The sequence below is a fragment of the Pipistrellus kuhlii genome, unplaced genomic scaffold, assembly GCF_014108245.1.
Source record: "Pipistrellus kuhlii isolate mPipKuh1 unplaced genomic scaffold, mPipKuh1.p scaffold_m20_p_27, whole genome shotgun sequence".
Taxonomy (NCBI): Eukaryota; Metazoa; Chordata; class Mammalia; order Chiroptera; family Vespertilionidae; genus Pipistrellus; species Pipistrellus kuhlii.
Genome location: NW_023425526.1, coordinates 3,937,680 through 3,955,094, shown reverse-complemented (window position 1 = coordinate 3,955,094; position 17,415 = coordinate 3,937,680). Strand labels below are relative to the sequence as shown.

The following is a 17,415-nucleotide window of genomic DNA, read 5'->3' as shown; positions in this document are numbered from 1 at the left end:
TACCATATGACCCAGTAATTCCACTCCTGGGTATATACCTGAAAAACTCAAAAACATGTATTCGCAAAGATATATGCACCCTATGCTCACTGCAGCATTATTCACGGTGGCCAATACATGGAAACAGCCAAAGTGCCCTGCGATAGAGGACTGGCTGAAGACTGATCCATATACACGATGGAATACCACTCAGCCATAAGAAGGGGTGGAATTGAGTCACTTGCAACAACATGGATGGTCCTTGAGAACATTATGTTGAGTGAAATAAGTCAGTCAGGAAAAGCTAAGAACCACATAATTTCACTCATATGTGGGATATTAAACTGGAACTCATCACCACAAGCAGCAGAGTGGTAGTTGCCAGAGGAAGGTAGGTGAGGGACAGAGACTGGGGTCATAATATGAGGTGACAGGAGATGACTTTGGGTGGTGGGCACACAGTACAATATGCAGATCTTGTAACATAGAAACCCACATCTGAAACATATATGTTCATGTTGACCTATGTCACACCAATCAGCATAATAAATGAAATTTTAAAAAATAAAAATGTGATCTGTATGTACCACAGCACCAGATATTCCTCCAGAAATAGTGAATATGAGTTAGAGAGTCCTTTCTCTACACTCTCCCTGTCACTAGGGATCCTCAACCTCTTTCAATCAAATAAACAGCAAAAATGACATCTTATTTAAATTTACATTATATTTGCATTAATTATTTACAAGGTTGAACATGCACAGTATTGTGCTTACCAACCCTTTGCATTACTAGAGACCTGGTGCACAAAATTCGTACATGGGGGTAGGGGGTGTCCTTCAGCCCAGCTTGCACCCTCTCCAATCTGAGATCCCTCTCACAATCCAGGACTGCTGGCTCCCAACTGCTCACCTGCCTGCCAGCCTGATCACCCCTAACCACTCCCCTGCCAGCCTGATCAATGCCTAACTGCTCCCATGTCAGCCTGATTGCCCCTAATTGTCTTCCTCAGCCAATCTGGTCACCCCAAACTTCCCTCCCCTGCTGGCCTGGTCGCCCCTAACTGTCCTCCCCTGCAGGCCCAGTCACCCCTAACTGCCCTCCCTTGCCAGGCATTGTTACCCCCAACTGCCCTCCCTTGCTGATCTGGTTCCCCGCAACTGCCTTCCCTGTTGGCCATCTCATGGCAGCCATCTTGTGTCCACATGGGGGGGGGGGGGGGCCCATCTTGTGTGTTGGAGTGATGGTAAATTTTCATATTATCTCTTTATTATATAGGATTGCTAATTTGTATACAGGGTAACCTCCCAAAAAGGTATATACACTTTGAATAACTAATTCCAATGTTTCCTTTTATTAGATTTAACTCATTTAAATTAATAATTATTCAAAGTGTACATAAATTTTTTGGGACACCTTGTATGTTCCCAAAATAAGTAAGGACTTAATTTTGTACTGTTCAGATTCTCACTCATTTGCCAGAGTTCTTACTATTATTAGACACAATAGCCATTTGTCTATAACAAAACAAAAACATTCTCCAGCTTAATTTGGTCCTATCTTTTGTAAAAATGTGTATTTTATTGATTTTTAACAGAGAAGAAGGGAAAGAGATAGAGAGCTAGAAACATCTATGATAAAAAAACACTGATCAGCTACCTCTTGCACATCCCTCACTGGGGATGTGCCTGCAACCAAGATACATACCCTTGACCGGAATTGAACATGTGACCCTTCAGCCCACAGGCTGACACTCTACCACTGAGCCAAACCGATTTTGGCTTAGTCCTATCTTTTAATCTTTACTTATACTGTCTTTGCCATATAAAAGGCTTATATGTTAGCCAGTTTAATTAAATTAGTCATTTTTTTGCTTTATATCAACTTTCATCAAGCTTAAAATAATCTTTCTGCTACAATATTGTTAAGATAGTCATCAACATTTTCTTCTGATATTTTAGTGTTTTTATCCATATTTCAATACTTTGTTCCTCTGGAATTCTTCTCGGAGGAGTGGAGGGAACCACTTCACAGTGCACACGGCTGGTACCCATGAGCTTCCACTCAGCCCAGCAGCCAGCTCCGAGTGGGCATGGCTCCTGCTGGCTCCCTCCCAGGCCTCCGGACCTGCCCACGGCACCAGCACCCAGCACCCAGCACCAGCACCCAGCACTGCGCCCTCTGATGTGCTGCCAGATCTCACTGGACAGTCTTTCCCCACCACTTATTCTCTTTCAAAATTGTCACCGCTTTCCTGTCACTTTTGCTCATCCAGCTGAACTTTAAATTACATCACTATTAAAAGTAAACTGTTGAAACTAAAATGTCCATATATGGTATCATAGCAAGGTTTCCCAGAGTATTATTTAGAACAGGCCTAGCAAACAGGCTCTGTAAAGAGGCAAATAGGAACAGTGTCCTCTGTCGCTGTTCCTGGACTCCAGCGTTGACTCGGGAAAGCTGCAATAAACAGCAGGAGACGTCGTGGGCGTGGCTATGTCAGTGAAAAGTTTATTTAGAAAAATACAGGCAATGGAGGTGTGATAGAGGATTACCCAGCATCACAGGGGAAGGATGCGTAGACGCCGCACAGACGAGCCTTGAGGACATCCTGAGACCTGAAAGGAGACACAGCGTCACATGTTGTTCGATGCCATCGACGTGAAGTCCCAGGAGGCCGTCCATCCAGACAAAGCTCAGACCAGTGGTTGTCGGGGGCTGTGGGAGGGGAAATGGGGAGGAATTAATAGGTTTGTTGTGTTTTTCTTGGTTAATAAAAAAGTTTTTAAATTAGAGAAACATAACTCAGGGGCCTCTAAAATGATTAATTTCAGGTTAAGTGAATGTCACTTCTATTAAGAAAAACACTGGACACTATGAAAACTGCTCTGCCACTGGGGTCCAGGTGTCTGTGGGAAGGGAGGGGGTGGAGGTGGGGGCAGAGGTGCCTGCGGCCTGGTGCTGAGAGGTCTGTGAAGGCCAGAGGCCTCCCCCGTGGCTTCGGGGTCATTCAGGAAATACGGGTGATAAGCAGCAGGTCCCCAGTAGCAGCAGCGAGGAGGGCACAGGCCCAATGGGTCATCATTAGAATGTACACGCAGGTGGAATCCGGGCTGCAAGGACCAACTGGGACCTTTTAAACTCCCCAGGCAGCTTCCATCCCCGGACATCCTGGCTTCATTGGCATGAAGTGTGAGCTGGGCAGCAGGATTTCACACGGGCCTGGATGGCTCCACTGTGCGCTCACGTGGCAGAATCACTGGCTACAGACAAGGCTCTGGGCTCCCGGCTTCCTGCCTGGGCAGACAAGCTCCTGGAAGTCACAGCAGAGGTGCTTAACCCACCGTGTGTGCGAGACCCTTTGGGGACGTTACAGGTCACTACCGCCCGGCCCTCCCAGACTTCCTGGTCTGGGTGCAGCGGGCACAGGAACCTATGAAATGTCCAAGGTGACCCTCAGCCAGCCAAGCAGAAACCCTGCTCTAAGCACTGCTTCCTGTGTCTCGAAATAAACATCAACCAGCTGTTCTAAAAGATAGAAAGAGGGTGGCGGGAGCGCCCCAGTTCCCAGCCCAGACCTGCAGCTCAGGGGCCGGGGTTATTCTTATCAGTAAAGTCTGGGAAACTCTGCAAAAGATAGATTACATGTGAAAAGCACACATTTGTGTGTGCATGAGAGAGAGAGAGAGAGAGAGAGAGAGAGAGAGAGAGAGAGAGAGAGATATGCCCTGCTCTGTGTTTGTAGGTGAGGGGCCTGGGGTGAGAGAAGCGCAGGTGTGCGTCTGGCCTCCATGGACAGCCATGGCTGGAGCAGCAAAACACAAACTCCCCTGCCGCCCACCTGCTGCAACCCCACAGGCCTGCAGGGCGTGGTCTCTGCACACAGCCAGGTGGGAAAACCATCCTTGCGAAGAGTGAGAGCATCTGATGGTGCCTTCAGGGCCCCAGTCAGTGGTCCAGCCAGAGTGACCCCCATAGAGTCACCCAGACCAGTGCACCTTCCATAAAATGCTGATTTTTAAGGCCATAGTCATGCTGTGTGGCACCCTTCAGTGCCACTAAGTAATTTGCAGTGGTTGAAACAGACATCAAAGAGAAACCAAAAGTGTGTAAGAATATGTGCTTGAGAGCTGTGGCCCCGGCAAAAGGTCAAGAGCCAGGACTAAGGGGGCAGCCTCCTGCACCCTCACCGGCTCCTCCCCTGAGCTCTCAGACCAGAAGGCCCAGTGAGGCCTGAGGCCCTGTGTTGTGTGCAGCCTCCCCATCCCATCAGAAGTCAATGGGAGATGCTGAGGATGGGCTACGACCCGAGGACCAGGAGCCCACAGCTGACCCTCCCTCTCACTGCCCTCCCCTCTGTGCTCCTCTGCTCAAAAGCAACAGAAGCTGTGGGTGTGCGCCCTGAGCCAGGGCTCCCTCTCGGAACAAAGCACACCCACCCGGGCCTCATTCCCCAGGCTCTGAGGTCTTGTCACTCACGGTCATGCTGCATCACCTGAGAGCTGTCAGAAAAGCAGAGTGTGAGCCCCCACTCAGACCTACTGAGCCAGAACCTTCATTGTCACAGTTCCAGAATCTTCCAGGCAGCCTGGATGCACATTAAAGTCTGGGAAGTGCTGACTTAGATGCCCTTCCTATGAATCAGACTGTGGGCTCCAAAGAAATAGAATGTGGGCTCCGTTCCCTTGGCTTTCATGCGAGTTGGCTTTGGAGAAAATAGCTCGTCACCTGGGAGGTCTCACAGGGATCTGAGAGTTCACCAAATCCCACTGCTTCCCTTGGCGGATGCGGAAAATGAAGTCCAGAGAGGTAACATGATTTCTAAAGGAAAAGCAAAAATCAGAAGCAAGAAATGACTCTCAGGTTCAGAGTGCCCACCGCAGGCTGAGGAAGGCTGGGTGAGGTGATCGTGAAAGCAAAGGTGACAGATGAGACAGACGATGGAGCCACCCCACTGCAGGTTCGGAGGGTCCCTCCCAAACAGGGAGGGCAGAGCACTTCTGCACCCATTCTCCAGTCTGCTCCTTTTCATGGACTCTCAAAGGTGATCCATACAGAGAAATACCGATTGGCTTTAACTTCCCAGCATCAATGTGCTTTTATTTTCAGGGTGATATTCCGGTTTGTGAGACTCACCGAGGTGGTACATGAAGATGGCCATGGGCTGTCAGCTCTGTCTGCATCCATCCAGCTGGATATGACACCGGATGCAGTTCTTTCTGCATCCATCCACAAGTGACCCCGGAGCCCAAGATGTCCCCAAAATCTCCATAAAGTTTACCCCAAGGTCCTCAAAACCCTTGGCCGGATCATTAAAACTAAGCAATGCATTCTATAGGATGTGTGTAAATCTCACACACACACACACACACACACACACCTGTGTGTGTGGAGACAGGCTAGCCAAACGAGCTTTCCCACCAAAGGCCCCCTTTAAGCCCAAACCAGTGAACAAAGGTTGTCCAGAAAGCTGGCAGCTCCCTCACTCCTCCTCGCCACTCCCTCTAAGTGTTCTGCCCTGGACTGCTCTAAACGCAAATCAACTTGAATGTTTTCCTCCAATAACCAGCCAATTTTGTCAAAAATCAGACAGATTAAAAGTGAACAGGCATGGTTCCTACACACAGAGCATCAGAACATAGGTTGCTGAGCCCAGGGAGCCCGAGACTGTCAGGTCTGGGTGTATGATGGGCCTGTGCTTCCTTTCTTCCCACCCCGGGAATGAATAGTCATCGTGAAGGAGTTGATAGGACAAGAGGGGAAGTGAGTGTGACACACTTACTGGAAGGACCATAAGCAGAGTTTTTCAGTCACACTAAAAGAGAAGGAACACCACCTCATGTTACATGACCACAGGTTGGATATATGATTAGGTGGATCATATACTATCAGAAACAAAACAAAAAACCATGAGGAAGAATGGCTCACAAATTAACCAAAATTTTATATTGTTTCTAATTAAGAAATTGAGAGATAGACTCCGATTCTTCAGAGAATAGAAACACTGTCTCCAGCTGAGTTCTCTCTCTGTTATTTTCTTTTAATTTTTCAATTACAGATGACGTACAATATCATGTTAGTTTCAAGCGTACGATGTAGTGATTAGACATGTATATATCTAGTTCAGTTCTCAAAAAGAGCTCCTAGAAGTCGTTTTGGCATTGGAACTGAGTATCTTTATGACTGGATTTTTAAATTTGTATTTAATTATAGTTGGTATGCAATATTACATTTACTAGAGTAGTTTCGGGTGTAGAATATAAGTGATTCAGCATTTCTATACCTTAGGATGATTTTTAATCCTTTCCCTAAAGGTTGATATTTTGGAATCACAGCTTACGAACCTAGTCCACACTTCCAAAATGTGATGACGGGGGTGAGGGGTGGAGGAGGGGAGGGAAGACACAGGTTTGGAGTTTCCAAGAGCTGGCTTTTCCAAGGAAGCAACCAGAGGTGAGGATTTGTTAGTTGATCTGATAGCAAAGACTTTCCAATAGACATGCACAGAGTCATTGATCAGTGAGCCCTCTCCTTGTTTGCATTGCAATGCTGTTCAATTTACACCAATTAAAGATGCTTAGTTTGGGTATTGAAGAATAATTAAGGGATGCAAATTCCCCGAGGGCTTCTAGAAATGACATCTGACTAGAATGGTGATGAAGGCATGAAGGCAGCTTTAGTATTTGCATAGTTTGTCTGATATGCAAAATCATTACAAATCTTCCCAGGAAGTGACACTAGCTCACTGTGTGTACTTGCCTGGTCACCCTAAACAAATCTGACAAGGCTAATTTCAAGTAATTGCTCGGAGTTTAGCGGCTGCCTCTGTCCCCACAAGGGCAGCTATCTGGACCATATCTGGTAATTGAGATGTGTCTTTAAACTCTATGTGTCAACCCAACATGCAAATATGCTGTCAAAAAAAGTGAAGGGTTGGTGACACTCTGGTGAGCCATTTTCCAGTCAAATTTGAACATGAAAACTTCACTATAGCTTAGTCAGCTCACTAACTAATTCCACCTCGTCCCCTGCCAGAAGGACTGGCTTTGCTGGCTGCATCAGGCCCCAAAGTTCATCTGAAGACCATCGCAAATGTCATCCCAGGACCGGCAGCAGCATCACCTGGGAACTCATCAGAAATGAAAGTTGTGGGCCTGACCCCGCACCTGCTGCATCTCGGGGGGCGAAGGCCTGCAATTAACGCTGGTAAAGTCCACTCAGTGATCTGAAGCCCGGCCGGTTCTGAGGAGCACGGACCTCGCCCCAGCGATTCACGTCATCATGACAAAACAGAAGCTGAGAAGTCAGCTAATTTGCCTGCAGTCACACAGCTCCAACGACAGTGGAGGCTGGAACTAACCACAATGTGTTCCGGAAACATTTCATCCCTTTTATGATTCAGTTAAATTGTGAAAATGTTTTGCTGCCCTGCATGTGTGTGCATGCATGTGCATACCCAGGTGAGTGTGTGTATAGGTATGTTCTGTGTGTGCGCATGTGTGTGGTGTATGTGTGAGAGTGTGGTGTGCCTATGTGAGTGCATGTGTATGTGTGGTGTTGCACATGTGAGTGTGTGTGCACATGCGTGTAGAGCCTCAGCTTCTCCCTGAGGGCATGGCAGGATAGGACATGTCCTGGCAGACGGCCGCGTCTCCTCTCAATGGGCGCCGGAGGCAAGTACAGCCCTTGGGCTGACTGGTCTTCAGGAGAATCATCGCAGCAGCCAGCACCTCCCCTGAGAGGTGCCTGCAGGTGGCCTGCACCCTGACTGTGGTGCCAGCAGAGCCCGCACCCCACCTGTGCAGTGGGACAGCCGGCAGGAGTGGCAGGCTGCTGCTGTTTGGGACATGTTTGCTGCCCCCCTGTACCCCTCTGTCACAGGAGCCCTTGGGGGCCGTCCCCTGGCACTGTTAACAGCGAGCGATGCCTGGACAGAGGAAAGGGAAGGGAGCGTCGTTCCATTTAAAACCTAACAGAATATAAGGAGACTTCCTGGACGGAACACAAGGTGGAAATCAAATGTCAGTTACTAACCAAATGAGAGATTTCAGATTTCATTTTCATTTTTACAATTGGTATCCTTTGCCATCTAATCCCAGTCCGACAACCCTTAACCCATAAGGAGCCTAGATACCGGACCCAAGTGAGTGAGTCCAATCACAACCGAAAATAAGGCTGCTCGTTGGCAGGCGACAGGAGCTGGCAGCCCAGGTCCTCCATCCAGCTGCTCAGCCAGCCTCTCAGTGTGAGAAAAGCTCCTTCCAACTCAGCTCCCAGCAGGAGCGCCCTCCCGCCCCCTGCCTGCCAGGCCGGCCAGGCCAGGTGAGCTCCTGCCAGCCCCGGCCCCAGGCCTCTGAATGGGGGAGTGACGGGAGTGACGGGGGATTGATGGCCATGGCGGAGGAGCGAGGCGGCCCCCAGAACAAAACAAGGGCGACCCGGACCAAACAAAGCGCCACAATAGATCATTTCTGAGGAGTCATCCGGCAGCTTTGAAACCGGGCTGTGTGTTCAGGCCGCGCACAGCCACGGCTTTCAGGGACATGAATGGAAACGGAACAGTAACTCTTTTTCATCCTCTTTTCAGGGGCTTGTCTGCGAGAGGAGGATTTACTATTCAATTCCCATGCTTGCATGTGGGAAATTAGGAACCTGCCCCTTAAAAAGAAGCTGGCTTCCAAACTCTCATAAATTGTGGTGCTTTTATAGATCTACTCAAATTTCTTCCTCTTTGGGCTTACATCGCATTTTTAAATACACACACACACACACACACACACACGCACCAACATTGCCATCCCCTCCACTTTTCTAAGCAATATTTTATTCAGGAAATCTCCATCCAAAGAGATATTTCATCTTTAAGCTTGATGCAGGGTGTAGTTTTTGTACTTGACTATTTTCTTTTAATTTTACCACATTTTATCATAAACTAGACTTTTTTTTTTCCTACCCCAGGAAATGTCAACCACTATATATTTGGAAAGGCAGGAAGTACTGGACCAAACTGGTGAAAAATTGGGAGCAAACTTAATAGGACATCCATTCATTGGTTCTCGGCCTCAGCAGCGTTGAAGGGGCAGCACTGGTGAGTTTGCCCGGTGCCATTCCGAACGGTTCACTGACAACAATGGCGTCTCCCAGCCGCCGTGGCCTGGCCGGCATCTCCACAGCGGCCAGCTCATCCAGGGCTTCTCCTCCTCGGCAGCCCGCAGTGCCGGGCCATGTTAATCTCATTAACCTTCCCTATCGGTTTCAGCAGGCAGAAATGGAGCCCTGGGAACCGGCAGCTCCTGGCCCAGCCGCACAGGGAGAAGTCAGGCTTTGGCTCCAGGCCAGGCCCTTTGATGGGGCTGCCCGGGCCCCTTCCCGGCCCTGTGGGGCAGAGGAAGAAAGAACACGCGGACCCCTGGCCACAGGAAACCCAGCCACGCTGACCCCGCACTTCCCTCCCGCCTCCTCCCGCCCCGGGAGAGCCGGCTCCTGGCGAAGGGAGCAGCTGCGCTGAGGGGCGGCCTTTCTCCAGGGGCAGCCAAGCATGGCCTGATTCCCAGGGAACCCTCTGGGCCAGAGACCCTTCTGGTGGAGATGGATGGGAGGAGGGGCGGGGGAGGGAAGAGAAAGGAAGGTTTCCGTCCTCGGCAGGTCTGTAAGGCGAGACTGGGGCACACTAACCATTTCCTGATGTGCAAAAGCTCCAACTTGGGCCCTTGTTAGATTTCTTAGATATGCAGGAAACCCAGCCAACAAAGAGGAGTCTGACAATGTCCTTGGCATGGACTGTTTCAAACCCCGCCATCTCTTCTTCTCTGTCAAAAAAATAGAGAGGGAAATAAAATGTCCTACTTCTGAGAACAGAGTTAAAATCCTCGGAAATGTGCATTATCTGTGTACGAGTCCACACACTGTCCACCTAAGCTTTCCCGGAGTGACGTGGCAGACATCTCACTGAACTGAGGGGAAGGGACCCTCAGAGCGGAAACCCAGTCATCACTGCATTGACATCTCAGTCTGAAAACCGTGTCGTTTCCTTCTAGAAACAACTTGCTTGTTAACAGCTATTTCAAAAGGAATCAGGATATTGCTTTGTAAGATCCAAAATCTCACTTAGAAAAATTAATATGGAAGGAAACCGCAGTTCTTAAATATGAATCTCACTTGCTTCAGAAAATAGGTAGCTTTAATGGTCTGGGAAGTTTTGAGTAAAAATATTTCCATTCTGCTTTACTATCTCTAACCCAGAGGTAGAAATTCCCAGGGCCACAGGGCCGATGGCCCACAGCCCACAGAAGGGAGGTGCCTTGTAGTTCAGGAAGACTCCTTTCCACAGCTCACCCACACCCACACCCACACCCACACCGGCTCCACTCACCTCCTACCCAGCGTTCCAGCGTGTGGAAATGGACAGCGTAAGCCTAGGACCATCCCCCTGACTCTTAAACCACTGAGACTTACTACTTTTCATTGAATTCAAATACCATGTGGTTAAAGAAATTCTGCTGTGATTTTTTTTTGTACATTTTCCCAGCCTCCCCTGCTAGGACTCCTGTAGCCGGCGGAGAGAAACTGTTACCTGGTCCCATTCTTTCTCCAGAAAGTAGCCCACCTGCTTGTTTTGTCTGCTGCCCTAGAGGATGCGAGCCTCAGAGGACAGGGCCTCGGCTCTGAGGCTTCCCATCACCGGCAGCTGACGTGTCGCTCAGACAGCGCTGATGCTCCATGAGCACGTGTGGGAGGAAGGACAGCAGGCAGAATGAAGAAATGCGAGCTACTGGCTTGCAGCCGGTGCTGTACATCCCCGCCCAGGCGTGGTCACTATGTTTCGAGGTGAAAACCTCTGCTCTTCAATCAAACAGGTCCCACAAGGCGGGGCTCACAGGGCTGGGCTGCCTCCCCTGCTCGGGACGCTGCGGGCGGCCTGCTTCTCCGAGAAGAAGAGGCCTGACCTGCCTCCAGGGCTGCTGCCCGCTCCGCTGCCTGGTTCAATGGCGTCACCAGCCCATCCTGTCCCAGACCACAGGACGTCCAGGCAGAGCGATTTCCAGCTAAAACAGGAAGTAGCAGTTGCACACATGACTTCTACTCCCATTTCGGAGGCAGTAACTCAGCCTCCGTTCGGAAGTGGGGTCTCTAGCTTGTTGGCTTCGTGTCGAAGGAGAAAGTGGAGGTGGCTTTGGGGAAGCTGGTGGCTCGCCACAGTTTCCAGACGTCTCTCTCAGGAGGACGTTTCCTAGGCCCATCTGGGGGCGCAGCCTTGTGCAGGCTCCATCCCAGAGGAAGACAAAGACCTCTGGCCCAGGCTCCCCATGGCCCTGCAGCCTGTGGGCACCGGCGGGGGCAGCAGGGCCTCGGGGCAGGCAGCGCCCCATCTGGGCACCAACGCCACCAGCCCAGTCCAATCCTTCCTGCTGGATTTGGAGCCCAGAAACATCCAAATGCATTTTTGTTTTTACATCTAGACTTTCCCCTTCCGCTCTTCACTCGCTGTGCACGAAGGACATGCAGGAAGCACTGAGCAGAGTACCCGCCGCTCTGACCTGAAGCGAGGAGCCAGACAGGCAGGCCTCCTGGTGTCCTCAGCACAAGCCGGGGCGGCAGCTGCAGGGACTGCGCCCAGGCCCTTGTCCAGGCGCCTCGGCCAGGCTGCGAGCTCCCGAGTGGCCGTCCCACGCCGTGCTGCAGCCCCTGACATCCAGCTCCGGGGACAGCGGGCATCCACTCCACGGGAGCCACGGAGCTGTCGGGTGGAGGTCAGGACCCTGGAAATAAATTGGGCAGATTAATCCCAAACATTGATTGACTCAGAATTTCTTTTTTAAATAGTAAAAAAAAAAAAAAAAAAAAAAAAAAAAAAACCCACTCTGCTATGTGGACGGAATGACTAACTTACTGTCCCTGAGCAGAGGAAGCTGAGAATGTTGCCTAAAATTACATTACACACGGAACTTCTGGTAACTCAGGATGCTGCCTTCTGGGTGGTGTTTATTCTATGCCACAAACACCTGAATGACTGAAGCTGAAACCCATCCAGGCTCCGCGTGTGGGGTTCCAGCACTTTGTGGGCTGGCACATGCGCCTGACAAAAATCCGGGGAATGCGTAGCCTCCCGGTCCTCCGAGAATCGTGCCGTTTTCCAAGAAAAGCTAAATAGCTCCTTCATGCCGCCCGCTCCTCCGGCCGGTTTCCTGGGGACCCCTCTGGGCCGGCTGTTTTCTCTCCCAAAGGCTGCTGGGAACCGAGGCTCTAACCACCTCACCGTGACTGCCTCCCGAGTGCGTTTCCAGTGCACGGTGCTGTGCTCAGCTCCTCTGCTGCGCGTAAACGCTGGCCCCGGAGCGCGTCCACGCGTGGCCCCTGTGCCCGCAGCCCGGGCGTGGCTGAGTCCACGTCCCCTCCGCCGGTTCGGAGGAGGGCCACCCAGCAAGCACCCGCAGGCGACGAAGCTGAGACGCTGCCCTTTCCCTTCACTCCTGTCAGCACGGGGACTGGGGAGCCGGCATTTCAAGGGCTTTGTGCACAGGGAACCTCACGTGGCAGGACGCACAGCGCTGTCTCCAGGGGCCGGGGAGTGAGCCTCCCGGCCCAGGGCGCGCGGGCTCCCAGAGGAGGTGATGGGCGATGGGCGCGCTCCCGACAGTGAGGAGGAGCTGCGGCCACGGAGCCAGGTCCACTCGCGACCTCAGCGATGAGCTGCCGGCCGGAGGGCTCGGCGTGGCCTGGGGCCCGTGGCCAGGGCAGGTGCACACGGGCAGCCACGGACGGAGGGGCAGGCGAAGCGCAGGCGCTCCCCCATGGAAGCTCCTGGATGCACTCGTGTCCGCAGGCGGAGGTAGGAGAGTTAGGCGGGTGTTTTAACTTCTGGATTTCAGGTTCCCTGTGTCCATATGCCTCGTTTCATAACTAAGAAAAATTTTTCAGTTGACACTATATCCTTCAGAAAGAAATTAAGATCCTCTTCTTCAAATGGACGAAACCAGAGAAGGCTTCGAGATGATTCCTGAGCAGGACTTTCTCATGGGGGTCCCAGCACAGAGCCAGGGCTGGGTGGGAGCTCCCGAGGACCACACTGGGGGCCAGGGCGTCTTCCTGAGGCGTGGGCAGCTTTCTGAGCTGGTCTACGAAGGGGCAGATGTTTGTCACTCACACGCACACACATCCACACACGAACCCATACACACGCGCACACATGTACAAGCACACGTATACATACACGCACACGCACAGGGGCGGGCGATGGTGACGAGCTGCGTGGCCTGGCGAGAAGTGCCTGAATGGGGAGCAGTGCAGCCCGACGCTGCTGGCATTTGTTCCAAGCCGTCAGTGACAGCAGGGCGGTGACAGGGGGCCTGGACCCAGCGGCACCCTCGCCACGCACTGCTCCAGCCTGTCCCGCTGGGAAACGGACGGCCGCTCACGCTCACGTGGGGACCGACCAGGGAGGCTGCACAGGGCCTGGGCCATCTGCAGAGTGTCCTCGGGGTGAAGGAGCCCAGTGAGCATCACCACCCTGGCTCGAAGCGGCCAGGGAAGGGTGGTTCCCACAGACAGAAAAGCAGCTGTGTCACCCTCGGGTCCTCAGGAGGGGCAGGAGCTCACCTCCCGGTGCCTCAATTTCTGGCTCCTGCCCTGCCAGACCCGAGGGCAAAGGAGACCTTGATGCCACCTGCACTGACTCCCTCCCCGGGGCTGGGCACTGCAGGTGCAGGAGGAGAGCGGTCCTGGGCAAATGCAGCCCACACGCTGTACACGTGACCCCTCCACGCTCTGCCCACCGGCCCCCCGCCCCCTAGCACAGAAGCCAGTGGGGGAGCCGGCGTCGGCTGGCCTGGTCCCCGCTGGGCCACAGCACTGCCGGCCACGGGCACTCAGAGCGCATCTGTGCCAAGGCGGGAGAGGAGAAAGGAGAGAGCCACTGGCCCCGTACTTAACAAGGAGAGAGCAGGGCGAGCAGCAGGTCACAGGCGGTGAGCACAGTCCGCAGCGGTACCTGCGAAGGTAAGCCGTTCCTATCTTGGCCACTCTGCCCAAAACAAAACCTAACAACGTCATAAGGAGAGTAAGGTGGGCGTAAGATTTGCTGAAAAAATTATGCTTTGCTGGATATGAATAAAGGTTTTAGCAAGCAGACCGAAGAATTTTAAATTGGCTTTAAAAATACAAGACGTGCGGTCTAGCAATGAGGGGAGAGTGGCCAGGCTTACCAAAGAAACTCTGCTGAGCGTGGAGAGATGTCAGCGGTGGGTTTCTTGGCCGCGGCGGGTTTTGGAAACCAGCATGGTCTGGATTTGATGACAGGTAATGACATTAACTAATTAGAAAACGGATCCCACTTGGAGCCCTGGAAGCCAGATCGGGAGGAGGATAATCAGGCCCCTGACTGCGGGCTGGGGAGCCAGCGGCTGCGTTTCCTCCCTCGCAAAGCGTGACCAGATGCCTCTGGAGTCCGCGGTCTCGGAGGCCGGGAAGCTCCAGCTGTGAGAGTCGGACCAGCATTCGGAATAGCAGCTTCCGGGGGTGGGTGGGCACCGCCGAGGGTGCTGAAGTGCCTCGCGGGTCCCCCTGGCTGGGGTGAGCCGGCCCAGCCCACCATCAGGAGCTCCATCAAGGAAGTGCCTGGCCCTCGACCCGCTCTCTCTTCCCCTGAAGCCGGAACCTGGGCGCACCCACACCATCCTGCGTGGATGACCTGGGGAAGTCCCAGCCCACTCGAGCCTCCGCTTCTTCTCCTACAAAGTGAAGATGAGAAGGTCCGTCCCATTTGCCCCAGCCACCTGCGGTGAGAACCCAGGGAAGCCGAGTTCACTGTGCAGGTTGTAAAATGCTTGAATATAAAAGTATTGCTGCTAAGAAGCCAATGACAAGCCCAAGGTCCTAGGATAGGAATACCTTGGTCATCAGAAACGGGGAGGCATTAAAATAAAAACCACTCCCAGGGGTCAGTGAGGCCTCCCACGCCTCTCCCTCTGGCTCTCTGGCCGGGAGGAAAGGCCTGCCCGCCCTGTCCTGGAACGCAGAGCAGGGCCTGGGCTTTGGAGATGCCCGGTCATTCCTCTCATGCCTTAGCCCCCAAGTAGGACTTCAAAGGAAATAATCCTAAATGTCAACAGCACCTCTCAGTGTCTGGGGAATTACCTACCTCTACGTTCTCTCTCTCACCATGCTCGCTCTCTTAAAGCCGGCCTTTGAGTCAGACCCACTCTCAGAAGCCAAGCAATCACTCAGTACAGAGAAAACATTCAGGGACCCAGATTCCAATTAACTCCGCCATTGATTTCTGTGAAATTCCGGGAGAGGCATTATTCTTTAGGTAAAGTGGGGCAAGGAGCTCACAGATTAACGGAGGCTCTGCCGACAGTGGTGGTTGAGAATGGCGTGTCGGCCTCAGGCCTGTTCCCCTGGTGCTGCTGATGCAACAACGTTAGGAAAATGCCCTGGGAGAGACCTGCCGGCCCTCAGCCTGCAGAGGCTGGCACTCGGGGAGAGCCTTTGGTTGATACTGTTTCTTTGTACTTGTTCATTTTAATGTAATTTGTATATTTGGTGTGTTACACAGCTGTGCGTGTGATTTGCTTAACTGCCCAGCCTTGTGTTTTGAAGCTGCAATGGTTTCACATTGTTGAAGACACACAGATCCTCACAAGGGATCACTGTGTTAGAGTGCACACACACCCTACACAAACGCAACAGCACAGCAGAAACCACTGACACAGATATAACTGTAATGAGTTGAGCCGTTAAAAGTCTCTGTGAAAATGGGTTTAAAACAACAGGTAGTTTAATCAGGTGCGCCCTCAGATCGTCTCTGTCCCCCGGAAGTGGGTCTCGGCACATGAATGAAGGAAGGAGCACAGGGAACAGTCTTCTGTGCAATAGAGGGAAACAGCGTCCCTGGGCAGAGGGGGGTCCGTGAGGACCCCGAGGAGGAGGATAACCATTGTCATCAGTGGGTAAACTGTTAGAGCCAAGGAAATACAGTGTAACTATGAATGATTTGATTAGGAGTTTTATTTGCAAAGGTTTATTCCAGCTCTACTTGGCTTTCTGACTGGGGGTTTGACCCTCAGTACAACTCAGCCATGTGGAGGCCCTGCCAGGTGAGCAGAGGGCCCAGGGCAGGGACCAACGATGAGATTTCAGGACACACAGTGTCCTCCTCCCACATAGGATGCAGGAAGCCAGGCCAGCGCGGTGGGTGGAGCTGTGGAAGGGGCTGCTGCTCCCGCTCTCAGTGGAGGGAAGTGTCAGCTCTGCATCTGGCGCTGCGGCTCCTTCACAGAGGCCTGCCTGGCCCTGGGGACAGTAGGCTGGTCTCCGGGCCGTGGTGTGTGTGGGGGGCGGGGGGGAAGCTCATGCCCACACTGATCGCCTACCACTGGTCCCTGGTGGTGCCAGGCCAGCCTGTCCCGAGGCCTGTGCCCTCCACAGCAGCTCCTCCCACACGCAACGCAGACCTGCATGAAGCAACATGACGTGCCCAAGGTGGCATGGCTGTTAGGTGTGGGAGGTGCAGCAGAGCAGGCAGCCACTCTGAGACCAGGACCTGCTGCTCCGGGACTGAATTTGGCTGAGTAGAAAATCGGAAAAGCGGGGCTTTACCAAAGGCAGGACATGATCTGGCGTAATTATCCTCATCTCCAACATAAAACTGGTTGGCTCAGACCCCGCCCCCTCAGCTGTTCAGCAGCCTCGCCAGGAGCACAGAGAGACAACACCCTCCCTGCCCACCCTCCCCAGATCTTATCCCGAATCCACCCCCGGGGAGGGGAGGCCAGCCCTGGAACTGAGACGCACTTCACAGACTGTGAGAACAGGGGTCAGTCACGGAGGACAGTATTGAGATCCTGGAAACTGGCCACTGGCAGTGCCACCTCCCCCAACACCGCTGCCCTGTGACCTTGTCCAGTGCAGGCTCCACCTGAGTGGATGGACAGGACCGCCTAAGGGCTTCCCCCTTGCAACTCAACCCTTAAGTCTTTCAAAGACTGCTTCCCTGTGTTCTAACCATCCTCATACAAATCTGGTCCACAACTCAGGTAGATTAAAAATGAACATTTTTATAAGTCATTATAATTCCTATCTAAAAGCATTCTTCAAGAGTGGCAGGAACTCAGTGTTGGGGTTTCACCCTCCCCTAAGTCATGACCATGTTGTGGGACCTTTAGTTCTAAGACTTGTGTTTGATGTCACGTGTCTACTCATCAAGCTCTGAGATGTTACTCAGTCCCTCGTTCCCAGACATCGGTTTGCCCTGGGCACGCTTTTGTCTCGCCCTGGTCCCTTCTTAGGTGACAGAGAGCCAGCACAGCTCTCCCTCCACACGCACCATCGTGACTATGAAGTGTCCCCACAGACTCGTTCTCTCACTGGGCCTGCGGTCCTTCTGTCCCCTAAAATCCAAAGCTATAGCAAATCAAAGCCAGATCCTGGGGGAGACCT

At 52.4% G+C, this 17,415-nt stretch overlaps 1 long non-coding RNA gene across 3 annotated transcripts in view; it reads right to left on the bottom strand.

Moving 5' to 3' along the window:
- Window positions 1–8,786: 8,786 nt before the first annotated feature.
- The window catches only part of LOC118728000, a 57,494-nt gene continuing 48,865 nt past the window's right edge, over window positions 8,787–17,415 (bottom strand). For all 3 annotated transcript variants that reach the window (XR_006742672.1, XR_006742671.1, XR_006742673.1), the window contains 2 exons: window positions 11,517–11,738; window positions 8,787–9,786 (listed from right to left, as the gene is read on the bottom strand). This is a non-coding gene — a long non-coding RNA (uncharacterized LOC118728000). The remainder of the gene's footprint in view (window positions 9,787–11,516; window positions 11,739–17,415) is intronic.